General features: G+C 43.6%; 1 pseudogene; it reads right to left on the bottom strand.

Moving 5' to 3' along the window:
* Positions 1 to 10,360: 10,360 nt before the first annotated feature.
* LOC127195036 (40S ribosomal protein S24-like) lies at positions 10,361 to 14,415 on the bottom strand (annotated as a pseudogene).
* Between the last annotated feature and the right edge of the window lie 553 nt (positions 14,416 to 14,968).

Raw genomic sequence — 14,968 nt, 5'->3', positions numbered from 1 at the left:
ACTTTCAATTTCTTTTTTCACACTCTAGTAGAATGATTCACTCAATCTGTTTTCCTCATTAACTTATCACCATTCTCTGGACCCCAGCTGCCTTTCTCGCAACATTAAAGCTATGAACTGCGTTGTTTTCTAGCTGTCTCACAGGCGTAATCAGCGTCTTTGGAATCTTTGACGTCTCTTTTTTAAAGAGGCCGGCTGTGATCGTCTCACGCAGTACCAGTGGTACAAAGAAGCAGCGGAAAGCCGCTGATCTACCCTGCTAACAGTCGGCAATTTGGCTCACGTGTAATTCTATTAAGGCATTTATTGAACGTAAATGCTCATCTCTCTTAGCAGTTCCTCGTTTGATCAGTATGTGAGGCGTTTAGCGGTGTGGAAGTCCTTGCAGGTTCTGCTCGGGCTTCTTTAGTTCCCAACCCTTGCTGTCTAGGGGGGAAGCTCTGCCGTATAACGACACTGTAATACCATTATCCCTGTGCATAGTTTAACATGTGTACATTTTGCTCAGGCTGCGCCCCTGCGCTCATGGTTAGCATCTGTCAACGTCTGCGTCATGAGTACTTACCTCCTGGCCAACCTAAGGCTCCTGACATCATCTTTCGTCTTTGCTCACTGGCTTTCAGTTGCAAAGCTTCATTCTTTTTTTTTTTTTTTTTTTTTTTCTTTTCCTGTGAGAGAAGCCAACATCTTCCTGGAAGGAGAGGCACTGTGGCTCGCTGCTGTTGCAGAAGTGCTCTACCTTACGGGCACATGCCTGACCGGTGCTTCAAAAGCCCAGACACTAGGGAAATGTAGAAAATAAGTAATGGGTTTTAAGTATGTTCACCTCTGTTTTTAATATACTCTCCCACCTGTAAATCCATACGATTTAATTCCAAAGGAATATTAAGTGTGTTTGACACCTTACAACATCCTGGCTCTTGAACAAGCCATCTGTAGCACACCGCTGGTTTTAAATTTGCTTCAGGGTTAGGGATAAAACCTTAGTTCAGAAGCTTACGAGTCATTCTTTTATCTAAAGCAACTCTTGGCCCGAATACACAGATTAGGTTAGGTTATCAGCAAACACGGAGACTGCAACGCATCTGGTACTGTGCCAGGCTGTGACACCACGTGAAAATTAAGCATCTTTGCACTCCCTTCTCCCTCTTAATAAAAAGCATCTCCCTCTAGGTTTTCAGGCCAGAACTCTTGCTGTCGTATTTGGCTAACTCACCTTCTCTTGTCATTTCATGCTTTGAGACTGTTGCCACATCCTGATGGCTCTACTTCGAACCAACATCCAGGTTCCCAGTGTCTCTCTTCCTCTACCATGGCCAGCCTGTGTGAGCTGTTACTCTTTCTTCTTGAGAATACTGCAATCAAAATGGTCTCGTTTTCACCCTTGTGCCCTGAATGTATAACTCAGAAAGCAGAAGGCGTGAGGGTCCTTTTAAGATGTAATTTGTACTTTTTTTCTGCTCAGTGTTTTCTGACAGTCTCGTACCTCACCCAGAGTCTTCACGGTGCTTCAGGGACCCGACATCACTGACACACCTCCTTGCTTTTCTGACATTACACTCACACTGCTCGACCATGTGTGTTCTCCCACGGCCCCTGCTGGGATATTTCCTCAGAGTCTGAGTCCGCTGTAGTCTATCTGGTCTTCTCCAGAGACTGACATGACTCTATCCTCAAGCTTGGCTTTCGCTTATTTATTTATTTATTTATTTCTGCAACTCTGAGGATGAAATGCCAGGCATTTCATCTGGTAGCCCAAGCACCCTGCCAGAGTCAGCCAGCCCTGCCCCCCTCTGTTACCACCGCCCCTGAGATCCGAGCACATGGCTTTGATCCTAGCACACGGGAGGCAGAGGCAGGTGGGTCTCTGAGTTTGAGGCCAGCCTGGTCTACAGAATAAGTTCCAGAAAAGCCAGGAGGCTACACAGGGAGACCCTGCCTCAAAACCAAGCAAATGAAGAAAAATGCTTTTTCCACTTATTACCCACAGAATTCTCCACTTGAATTTTCTACGTAGACTTATTTCAATGAACTTACTGTGTGTGTTACCTGTTGGTTGTCTCCTCCCACTCCCAACCCAGCTAGAGTATAAGCCTCACAAAGCCTTTGTCTGTATTTTTCACTAAGGATTCTTCAGTGTCAAGGATACTCTCTGGTGTTAGGTACTTTATTATTATTATTTTTTAATGAAGAAATAAAGTATGTAAGCAGAGAGAGAGTTCTAGGGTTGGTCATGGGTACATTTGTAACCAACATAATTGTATTTCCTGGTTTTGGACTCTGGTCTCTTGGTTACTAATCGCTAACATTGTTGCCAGGCACCCACAGTTCTGACATGCCTGCAAAGATCCCTGTCAGTTCCCAGCCCAGCCCTGGATCTTGGCTCTTACTTGGCCAGCATTTTTTGTTGCTTAGGTTACTTTTCAGAAACATCCTTTTGTGTCTGTGTCCAAGCTTTGAATCAAAAAGGTGGCGGGTGGGCAGGGAGGGAGGAGAGAGAGAGAGAGAGAGAGAGAGAGAGAGAGAGAGAGAGAGAGAGAGAGAGAGAGAGAGAGAGAGAGAGAGAATGTGACCCTAATAGACCAGGCAGTCTTCAGGTCATGATCCCCTTGCATCAGCCTCCCAAGTGTTAGAATTACAGGTATGCACCACCATGCCTTCCTTTTTTTTTTTTTTTTTTCCGAGACAGGGTTTCTCTGTGTAGCCTTGGCCATCCTGGACTCACTTTGTAGACCAGGCTGGCCTCGAACTCACAGCGATCCACCTGCCTCTGCCTCCCGAGTGCTGGGATTAAAGGCGTGCGCCACCACGCCCGGCGCCTGGCTTCTTTTTATCCTATTTTATTTATTTTTGATATCAGGAAAACGCCGGGGCCCCTTATACATATTAAATTCTACTACTGAGCACCACCCCTGAGCTTGAGCTTTAGATATAACACTCTAGGGATGCTATATTTTCAAAAACTTGAAATGGCTTATTATAAGGATACAATTCTTACAGCAATTGGATAGGGGATGACTTAGCTTCCAAGCCTTCTGCTGTCCGCACAGGAGAAATGAAAATCTCTACAAAATTCAGGTCTATACACACATGACATTAAACAGATTGGAGGCTGTGAGCTGTTGTTAGATAGCCAGATCCCTGGCTACCTGTACACCTTTCTCTAGCACTTTGCAAAAATCCTGGCACAGCTGGCATCCGCTGAGTGGTGTCCTCAGCTGTTAGCTGAGGTGTCTTCTGTCTAGACGACACAGTATAGATGATCTGGGTTAATAAACTGCCTCTTGGGTAGGAACACTGATGCAAATGAGAAGAGTTTTCAATCGTCAACAACCATGTGGAACGATTTGATTTTCTTTAAGCATCGCCCCCCCCCCCCATTATTTCTGCAGATGCTCTGGAAATAATGGCAATATAAATAGTGATCTTTTCCAAATAAAATTGACTTGGCCAAAACCAGGAGACCACTAGGTACCCGAAAATGTTAGTAGAAATAATAAAAAGGACATTTCTCTTTATATAACATTTTAGAGAGATTTAAAAGAAAATCTATTATAGAACTGATACTATTTTCCTGATTGTCACTCTGTATCTGTGAGGCAACTTCTTTTATGGCACTGGGGATGGAACTCAGGCCCCACACACGCTGCTACCCTCCTCTCTCAAGCAGATAATCTGCCATGTTTTCTTATGGTTATATCTCTATAGGCGTGCGACGCTAGTCAGTGTTTCATTAGAGACAGCCCAGTACGTTAATCGCCACAGCAATCACTTCATCCTCTTATTCACTGGCTCACCATCTTCAGGAAATCATTCTGTATTACTAGTGAAACTGAGGGTCTGGGTAGTAACAGAAGATGATGAGGCAAGAGGTTGGTGGTCATGAGCCGGAGTTAGACCTGAAAACAGAGTGTCAGCCGCCTCACCCCTTGCATACAGATCCTGCCGCTGAGCTGCAGGATGAAATTACCGAACTTCATAAAGACGTTGTCAGTCGAATGCTATAGGAATCCACCTAATATTCGTTCAGTTAATGTCTCCTTACAGGCAGGCAGAATAATTCAGGTTTTAGGCTTACGTAAAGAAAACCTCAAGCTGAATTTTTCTTTGAGCACTGTCATTTCATCCATTTCAATATTTATTTGTGTAATATTAAAGGACCTCGGCGAGCTGAAGCTCATTAGGAGTCAGGGGAAGAGAAGGACTTGGGAGGTTAGCAGCAGTCCCCTTTCTGTTTAGAGGGTGTGAGTCAGCGAGCTGGAAGGCTCAGGGTTTCGGTGGGTCGGCTAGCCCGATGTGCCAGTCTCGCATAATGTGCTCTATTCCAAGTTCTTAAAATAGAACAGGGGAAGAGGAAAAAAATAGAAGCGAACGGGGTGTGGGCATTTATTGTTTTACATGTAAGACATCTGTGGCCAACTGTGTAAGTGTTGATGCATGAGACCAGGCAAAGTTCAGAAACCAAGGAGCTTTCCGGCAACTGAAAAACCCTAATAGATGCCGCGTAGACCGAAGCCCTCATTGTGTGTGTTGATGCATGGTCCCTTCCCAGACGTTCATGTATCTTCCAAGGTGTGAGCACCTCGCCCTGCCTAGAAGGGATAGAAAGCTCATGTAGATGTGTGTAATCATAAAAAGGTTTCAGGGCAAGGTGGCTCAAACTTGAAGTCCTAGCATTTGATAGGCAGAGTCTATGAGTCTGAGGCCTTCCTAAGCTTTGTAGTGAGTTCCAGGTTAGCCTGGGCTAAAATCTGAGATCTTCTATCAGAAAGGTAGGCCCCAAACAAATAAAGACTTTATTTCTTTGTATTTTTTTTCTGCTGATAACACATTCGCCAATGAAGAAAACTTTTTAATATAACATCCCTACTTTTAATTAAACTAATGTATTTTAGGATGCCACAAAGTTTTATGTTTTTTCTCCCTCACCCTCTCTGTCTCCCCTTCCTCTCTGTCTTTACAACAGTAGTCCTCAACCTGCGGGTCATGATCCCTTTGAGGATCGAATGACTCTTTCACAGGGGTTACAAATCAGATATCCTGCATATTAGATATTTATATTACAATTCATAATAACAGCAAAGCTACATTTGTGAAGTAGCAACAAAAATAATTTTATGGTTGGGGTCATCACAATAAGAGGAACTGTATTAAAGGGTTGCAGCGTCAGGAAGGCTGAGAACCAGTGCTTTACAACTTAGAGAATCGAATTTCTTCTTTATAGATTGGTAGGTTTTTGTTTTTTTTTTTTTTTTTTTTTTTTTTTTTTTTTACATCTTGTGAGCCTAAGATCTCACAGACTACATAACCTGGATCTAAGTTCGGGTTCTGAGTCTCAAAAGCAACTTCCAACATTCTTTATTATGTATCACAAGAGGCTGCAGTGCTAGTTGGCTTTTTCTAATTAGTTAATTAATTTGGATTTGTTTTTGCTTTTGTTTTTCAAGACAAGGTTTCTCTGTGTAACAGAGCCCTGGGTGTCCTGGACGTTCTTGGTAGACCAGGCTGGCTTTGAACTCACAGAGATTCACCTGCCTCTGCCTCGGGAGTGCTGGGATTAAAGGCATGTTCCATCACACCTGGCCTGATTTTTTTTCCTTTGAGGGAAGTTTCTAGATATACTTTAGATTTGTTGTTGTTGTTTGTTTATTTGTTTGCTTGTTTGTTTGGGATTGGGTCTCATTCTATAGTGAGGCTGTCCTGGAACTCCCAATTAGCTGAAACTGGCCTTGAATTTATAGTAATCCTCCTGCCTCAGTCTCTTAAGTCACAGGCAGGAGCTACCACATTGGCCTTAGACTTCTTAATGGCTTTTAGAGAAGTAGGCTAAGGAATGCTCTTGTTGCATATCTATTTTCCTCATGCGTTTCCTCAGCAACATATATGCTTAAGGCAGTAGATCATTAGTGTCTTGATGGCAGCAAAGTACAAGCATATCTCTTCAAGTGTCTGGATGCCGTATTCTGTTTGTTTGCAGTTCAACGTTACGTTGCACATAATGGTTGCCGGTAAAATTCTAACATTAAAACAAAAACCAAAACCGCGAGCTGACCGTGCTTTAAATAAATAAAATCCTATATTTCCCAACATAAGGAAGAAGATGCATGTGAATACAATGAGCTACAACTTTTAAAAGATTTATTTAGTTTTTTTAAAATGTGTATGAGTGTTTACCTGCATGTATGTATGTATGTGCACCATAGTTGCATCTGGTGCCCTCAGAGGCTAGAAGAGGGCACTGGGTTCCTTCAAAGCAGAGTTGTAAGCCTCCATGTAGGTGCTGGGAACCAAACTCAGCTCTTTTGCAAGAGCAGCAAATATTCTTCATTGCTGAGCCACCTCTCCAGCCCCAAGCTACAGTTTTTGATGTTTGTTTAGCTTATTACTCTCATTAGATAATAATAATAATAATAATAATAATAATAATAATAATAATAATAATAATGATGATGATAATATATCAGGAGTCAGTTCTTTCCAATGTGTGTACTGGGAACCAAACCTAGACCCTCTGCAAATACAGTATACATACTTCACCCATCAGCCAACTCTGAAGCCCCAAAGAAAGTCATTTTACCTTGTTCCTGCCTGGAGCCCTGTGTAGATTCATGGTGACCGCCTCTGAGCTTTATATAAGGCTCTACACTGTAGAGTCTACAAGACAAACTCTTGGTTCCCCATGTGGGCTCTGGGGTTGGCCTATATTCGTGAACTGGCTCTATTACTCAACAGCCAGCCTCTAGCAAATTACTCCCCTCATCAGCAAAAAACAGAGTCAAGTAGAATATTTTTCACCATAGGAAAAGTGTGAGATGTAAGCAAGATGTTATAATGTAGTGTTCACATGGCACACAGCACAACACCTTGCTAATTGCGGGCCCTCAATATTATCATTGATGGTATTTCTTTCAGATTTTAGGGGAAAAGAATCACTTACCTATTTTGTGGTGTTGGAGATCAAACCCAGGGCCTTACACATGCTAAGTGCTCTGCCACAGGTTCTTCATCAGCTTAGAAAACTTCTTTAAACTACAGGCTTAATGTTCTTACGACCTTGTTAAAGGCTCTATTTCCATATGCTGCCTGCCAGATGGCCCACTTACAAATGAAACACCAACCTTACCTGTGATAAATTAGACCAGTGAAGGTCAGCATCACATGGTAAAGAACAGGGGATGTCAAAAATAAGGCTAGGGAACTACAAAGGGAGAGGGAAGGGGGAGGGAGGGAGGGAGGGAGAGGAGGGGGAGGGAAGGAGGGGGGCGCACATATTCTAGAAAACATCTCTTCTGTGAAGTGGGTTTGGTAGAGTGAGCAGACATAAGTCAGAAGGGGTCATTTGATTCAGTCTGTGCTCACTCAGTGCATAGCCTCTTGGAGTGCACTTTTAGGCACGTGCACCAGGAAAAGGATTTGAGTTCTTTTGCCCTGATTTTTCTCATTTGTACAGTTGGGATGGTGATGTCTAAGGCAGAGTGGGTCTAAGTAAGCTGCAGACTACAACCTTGCTCTGAGCATTAAATCCCCTTCTCTTCCACTTTGACTGTCTTGGGAAAAAGAAGATCGACACTGGGCAAGGCTTGGTGACACATGCCTTTATTTTATTTTTAAAATTTTATTATTTTATGTGTATGAGTATTTTTCCTACATGTATGTTTGTATACCACATGTGTGCCCGGTGCCAACCAAGGGCAGAAGATAATATTAGTTACAGATTGTTGTAAGCCACCGTGTGAGTGATGGGAATTGAACCTGGGTCCTCTACATGAGGAGCAAGTGCTCTTAACCACTGAACCAGCCCTCCAGCCCTGGGACACACCTTTAATTCCAGCTCTTGGGAGGCAGAGGCAGGTAGATCTCTGTGAGTTTGAGGCCAGCCAGAGTTACATATTGAGATTGTGTCAAAATAAAAGGAGGAGGAGGGGGAGGAAGAGGAAGGGGAGGAAGAGGAGGAAGAAGGGGAGAAAGAAGGGAACAAGAGGAGGAGGAGGAGCAAGGGAGGAGGAGGAATACTAAGCTTAGCAAGCAAGGCAGACCATCAAGATGGTCCTCTGGCACAGAAGGAGATAGGAGGAGCAGAAATTGACTCTGTGATCCATTCTGCAAGGTGCACAGAGATGCTCCACTCTTCACCCATTTCTCTCGCACTCTTTCTTCCCCAGGTACCCCATGACTTCACGACCATGGCCCTTCACTGCAGTTCCCAGTTTATCCACTTTGCTGTTCCACCTAGACGGCCTCTGCATGTCTGTGTGAGAGTGTCAGATCTTGGAGTTACAGACAGTTGTGAGCTGCTATGTGGGTACTGGGATTTGAACCTGGGTCCTCTGGAAGAGAGGTCAGTGCCCTTCTCCGGTGAGCCCCCTCTCCAGCCCCGCCTTCCCAAGACAGTCTCAGTAGAGGCACTCCTTAGGGACTTTCCCAGCAGACAAATGCTGATTCCAGAAATAAAGTCCAGCGAATGTATTGGCAGGATTTCATTTAAACAGTCAGTCGTTAATATTTTAACAGGGGCTTCCAGTGTTCCAGCCCAAAGGAGCAAATTATGTCAGGATTTGTAGTGTCAAGACACAGCTAATGCGGAGAAGTGGGTTGAAAACAGAGGAGACTTCCCATCCCAGCGCAGAGCACCTGACTGTGTGCAATTGCCTTTGAACACAGATCAGGAAGCTGTAAGCATTTATTGCCCAAATGACCCATCCTTCCCTTGCTGCCCTGGCCACTCCATTTAGAGTCAACAAGAACTTTAGACCCTATACTAGCAAGCACGGAAAGACAAGGCTGTGGGAGGGGCAGGTTTTATGGTGTGGGAAAGAGAAGTGCCCTCGGAGCCAGGAACCTCTTTCAGCCTTGCCTCCTTCCATTAAGTAGCCTTGTGGCCCACGGAAAGAAAGGCAGTGACGTGCTTAGACCTCAATCGGTCCTCTGTGGCCAGAGAGCCTGAATTAGAGAAACTCTGAAGTCTTTTTTCAGCTCAAACCTTCTGTGTTGATTTCCCCCTCCGCTTTGAACTGAATGTCCTGGAGAGGAAACAGGCTTTGCTAGGGTTGTGGGTGCCATTCAGTGGTACACGATGTGTTTAGCATGTGAGGGACTAGGTTCAGTCCCGAGTGCTGAAACAAAAAGGCTGTGCTACGCTGTAGTATTAAGAGAATTATGTTAGACTGTCTGCTGAGAGCGTGGCTTCCAGAAAGGAGGACTGTGCTACTGATGTGGGAGCTAGGGCCCTTGACTTTGGGTACTCAATTTGGACAAATGACTTAACCTCAGTTTCCCCATGCAGAAAGAGGAATGCCTGTATTCTAGCGCAGGTTAGAGGGCGAGTGAGCCAATCTGCATAGAAATACCATGTGCCGGGTCTGAGTGCAAATCCTCACACTCGGAGGTAGTATTAGTCTAGTTTTTGTTTTTGTTTTTTGTTTTGTTTTTTTACTAAGTTAATGCTTGTTTATGAACAAAACATTCGCGTGAGAGAGTAGCCTTAATTGTGGGAATCCAGGAGATCCAATCAAATAACAGGAGCATGTTGTTTACAAGGTACTTTTTATTTGTATTTTTTTAAAAGCCAAGATGTAAAGTTGTACAGGTCCCATGCTCAGAAGTCCTTCGTATACAAAAATCACATTTTATATTTTTGTTTTTGTTGTTGTTGTTATTTTGTGTGTATGTTTATGTGTTTTTGTTGTTGTTGTTGTTTTAAAGAAAGAACAAGTTGGGTGCATAAGGAGATGGTGGAGGATCTGGGAGGAGTTGAAAGAAGGGAAGAATATGATCAAAATATATTGTATAAAAATTCCAAAACAATGAATGGAAAACATTTTTAAAAGTTGTATAGCTTTAATCTCAAGGTCCTCAGTGCCACAATCACTCCCAGGAGCATGAGCCTGGGTTGCGGGAACCCGAACAATCCGAGAAACCATTGTTACTGTGTGCTAGGAATGTGCACACAGGATTTGTGCCCTCAAGACACTTGCCAAACTGGAACTTAGTCACCTTAGTCACACTCACCATAAGTGATAACGAGGTTAAATGTGGCCTATCCTCTACGACACAGACCACCAGTATCAATTTTCTTACTGTTGAGAAGCTCAGTCCGAAGAGAGGATCAAAACCATCCATCTTCTTATTTTCTGAGTCTCGAGTTACTTTGTCCTCGGCATGGTGAAACAGTTGAAGTTATTTAAGTAGAATTATACTCTGTGGCACAAAACTAACAGCAAAGCAACAGCAACAGCAACAAGGCAACACTGGAACCTTAAATGGGTGAGTGTTACATCAGTAGCATGCTTGAAATTGATACTCAAAGATCATTATAGAGGTTTCCCATTCTTTTCTTTTTTGACACATGCAAGCTTTTAGTTTAGTAGCCCTGTCCTAAAATTGGCACCACGACAGCAAATCTCAAATGATGCCTTGAATCCCCTCTTCTTTGGCTGCAGCCCATCTCCGCTCGCTTTTCAGCAGCACCAATGTTGGCCTTTGTGGTTCCCTGGACCTTCTTCATTCTGTTCTCACATTCCTTTCTCCGTTTTCTGGAGATCTTTCTTCTCATAAATGTCAAGTCCCAAAGAAACCTTGGGCAAGTCCCGCTCAGTGCCTGTGGCTCCTCCCACCACTACCCTACACCTCTCCAACCCAGCGACAGGCCATCCCTTTCCCGCTCCTCATTCTTATATAGCCTAGCCTTTTCTGTCAGGTGCTCTCTTGGCCTCTTGGCTCTTCTCTCTCTTCTTGGTCCCCTGCTCTTGGCTCCTGGCCTCCTCTCTTGTCACACTCTTCCTTACCTCTTCCACTCTCTCTTCTCTTCCCCTGCCCCACTTTCTCTCGTCATGGCTCAGTTCAGTCTGGACCCTTCCAGATGCCTCTGGCTGAACAATAAACACCCTTCTCCTCAGCCATGCCTTGGGACACGCATGTCCTCATTTTCATTCAATAAAGGCAATATGGGGTGTCTTGCAAGCCTGTGTTTAGGCTCATTCTTATTTTGCACAGTGCAAAGAATCCTAGATCACGCTGAAGCCAGTTGTTTTGCCACTACCAAAGTGCTTCTGAATCGGAAAACAATGATGGCATCTGGTGTGGTTTTATACTTCTTGGCTAGCCTTTCTCGAATTTCTGTCTTTTCTACTGTGGCCTCCCCCAGGTGAAGGACATCAACAGCCATTTGTTTCCTCTGAAGCAGATGGCCAGTCCTGGATTTCCTGGGCTGGATCTTTATTGTCTCATTCAGGATGGTGGTGGTCCCCAAGATGCTAAGAGAGACAATGAATAAGATTTTTCATTCTTTTCAATAACTGGTAAATGTTAGATGGAAAAATTGATTACGTTTCAAGGTCAAGGTTAGGAGAGTTATGTGAATATCTCAGAAAAAGAGATACATAGTATAAAGAGTTATAAAGAGTGAGACTCTGGAGAAATTTTGTGCATTATGCTTATCTCTTCTATCAGGTCATTGACTATCTCTTGATTAATGATCTCATGTGATATCAATGGACTGACCGGCTTATGGGGTGAGGCATGCAATACACCTATCCAAGTCATTTCCCCTTCTCTCATCCAAACTCTGAATTGCTAGAAATTATTCTCTCCATCCAAATTTTAGACGATTTTGCTCCCATATCCTGGCAGCTATGAATGACTTTTAAAATGCTTTATTAAGAATGACTCTTTGAATAATTTCCTTCCCCTTAACTGTGTTTATCCTCCAAAAAGTTGGTGTTTTTATTCCTTAGGCTAGGTTTTTAAAAGTTAAATTTCTCCCTTTTGTCCCTTAATAAATATGATTCCCTTCTGTTATCCACCTCTTGATCCTTTCCAAATCAGCAGCGGTTGCCGTAAATGACGGATGGGAGACAAGATGCCAAGTGCAGTGGCTAAATTTAAAGAGTGGCCCTTGCACCTGTTCATTCGGCACTGCCCAAGCTCCCACCCACAAATTCTTCCACCCCCTGATTCCCAACAACAACAGCCTGTGGCCTGGAACCTCTATGTTTTCCCTTGGAAGTCAATACTGATAATGACGGTGTACGTTCTTATCAAAACCAAGGAGAAACACGGTAGTTTTGACAGGAACTTAGTTTAGATTCAGAGGAGCTGAAATTTGGGCCAAACTTGGCATAATATTAAAGCTGTATCTCACCTTGAAGCAGGCAGATTTGTGTGGCTAGGAGCCAGCCCAAGGAGGCTTGTTTAGACTGTTCTGCTTTGTGAAATCCTTTTAGGTATTACCATTTGTGCACTCAATTTCTTAACAATTATACTTTATTATGAACTCACTAACAGGGTATACCTCACTTACAACCCGACTAACCCAAACAATAGGAAAAGGAGATTAAAGAACACAATAATGAAACCTTAAGGATATCGGTTCCGAGAAACGATTCTCCTGGTGTAGTCAGCAGGCCCTCAGCAAACCCGCAATTCAACCAAGGTTGCTGCTGGAACTTGGAACAGCAGCTGAGGCCCAGAGCCTCAGCCGGAAGCCCAGAGCCTTGAAGCCTTCCCTGGAGCAGTTCTCTCTAGAGCGTCTCTCGAAGTGCAGGAATGAACAGCCAAAACAATCCCAAGTCATCTCTCTCAAGCCTCTTGTTTTGGGCGCATATATCTCCTCTCAGAGTCTCTACTAGGATGTTTTCAGTGGGCAACACTTCTAAGTGGAAAAACATCCTGCTCTCTCACAAGTCTGTTCCTCATGCCACATGAGGGATCTAAACAAAAACATGTTTATTTTTCCTTCAACCATTGGACGTGTGTGTAAATTTAAGTGTTGTGAGGAACAGACAATTGAAGGAACAACTGACATAGTCTAGAATTAGCTTTAGCTGACTTGACAGCTTGGCAGCTCCTAACCTGGAAGAGTACAGCAGGCCCAAGGCAGCGGGGTAAGGAACTTGTTACAGAATACACTTAGAATTGTGAGGAGACTGGCCAAGTCAGACAACTTATCCTGATCAAATGGGTCTAATGAGAGTTGGGTATAGTGGCTCCCATCAGTAATGCTAGCAAGTGTGTGGCTATCCTGGGCTACATTAGACCCTGCCTCAAACAAACAAAGAGGCCTAACGATCACAGAAGGTTATCACATTATCTCAGAACCGGTACCGAGCAACTGGGGTGGAAAGGCATACATTATGAGAGCTTGCAAGAAGGAGACTCAGTTTTACTTAGATGTTTGCTTTCGGAGCAGGCTGGACTTATAATCATTCCCCTAAAAGCAAGATAGCTATGGGGACAGGAGAAGCAAAAAGCTGGGGGTGGCAGTTTTGAGGAGAGCTTAGGGCATGGGAAACAGGTCTGTGGAGAAGGGACTGCTAAGCAAGGAGCCACTTCACCGTCTGGAATTCCACTACATGCCAGCCAGGCCTTTTATTACTCTGGATGGTGCTGGCTTTCATAACCACGTGAGCCGGATCCCTATGTACTTAGGAGGCGTGCCATATTTGAGCACAAAATTAATAACGTTGATCGCTCTAGAGAGAGACAAAAGGCTTCCTAGATCGAAAAGTCTAGTTAATATCAAAGACTGTAAGAGGCCACGAGCCAACCCGACACAAAAAGACAGCTTTAAAATCTGCTGCCGGCCTTTCAGGGTTCTGAGAAACATGGACAAAGACAATCCTATCTGAAAAGGGGCTGCCCTTCTCAACTCTGCGTTTTCTTGGAGTTCCGTGCATGAAAGAAAAGACTGCAGAGGATTAGACCACAGGGTCGTCTGAGTTATAAAGTATGGAGTCAGTCATCCCTTGGAAACCAGGGCACGAGCTTCCCGCTGAGAAACATTTTTAGAGGGATATGTAAATATACTTCTGACTTGGACTGGGTCTGTGTTAGAGTTGGGACAAGTGAGAATATTGAAGGAAATAGAGAAAAGCAAGGAGAACACGCGTGTGTTTATGTGTATAGTGAAGTGACAATAGATATACCGAGGAAAAGATGTAACATATTAGAATATATATGTATATGAAAAAGGCTTTAGGAATAGTTGGGCCTCTCTCAGCTACACTGACTAGAAATATTTTCTGTAGACAAGCTGCCAGAGAAAGAACACCAATGAGCCCAGGTAGGAGGAAGTCGCAGGTGATGGAGAGAAGCTACTTCTAATGGGGGTACGTGAGGGAAGTGGCAATGATGGTGTTCCAAGAGAGGGAGGCAAAACTAAAGAGTGAGTAGGGCTGGGCCGTGACTCCCCATAAATATCTGAAGGCTACACCCTTTCCTTTTGTCCTTCTTTTTAATGTACTGTTTCCTGTTCATTCAGAATTGCTGATACCTCTTGAATAATAGTTCACATTTCAGTGAGTCAGGAAACACAGCCGGCAAGCCTCTGAGGAGATTCCTTTCGTGCTAGCTGGAGTCAATGTGTGTGCTTCACCTGTCCACGCTACCTGTTCTGGAGCCCTTAGGTCGAGATTCCATTGAGTTGAGTCACAGCCGGAAGGTGACGTCAGCATCCATTTCTACTAGAGAAACAGCTTAAAGTTTCATGCTCCAAGAAATATGCCCAGATTAGATTTAGCTTTAAAAAATTTAACCTGTTTTTAAGGATTGGAATAAAAACAATTGTGCAAGCATGGATATTGTAGTGACTATGTTCTTAAATTATAAAATTAATATGCAGGTGGGAACAATTTAAATTACTCAAAAGAGCAGGTGTCTCTTAAAACGTCCCTGATGCAATGTGCTTTCATGTTTTGTTTTGTTTTTTTCTTTCGAAATAGGGTTTCTCTATGTAGCCTTGGCTGTCCTGGACTCGTTTTGTAGACCAGAGTGGCCTCGAACTCACAGTGATTCGCCTGCCTCTGCCTCCTGAGTGCTGGGATTAAAGGCTCATGTTTTTTTCCTTTAGACTTACCATCTAAATTATATAATATATACTATAAAATGTAATATTTTATTATATATAATATTTTTTTTTCTTCAAGACAGGGACTCTCTGTGTAGCCTTGGTTGTCCAGGATCTTCCTTTATA

Source organism: Acomys russatus, chromosome 11 (genome assembly GCF_903995435.1).
Source record: "Acomys russatus chromosome 11, mAcoRus1.1, whole genome shotgun sequence".
NCBI lineage: Eukaryota > Metazoa > Chordata > Mammalia > Rodentia > Muridae > Acomys > Acomys russatus.
The sequence above is the reverse complement of the archived record's forward strand: the minus strand, read 5'-3'. Positions and strand labels throughout refer to the sequence as shown.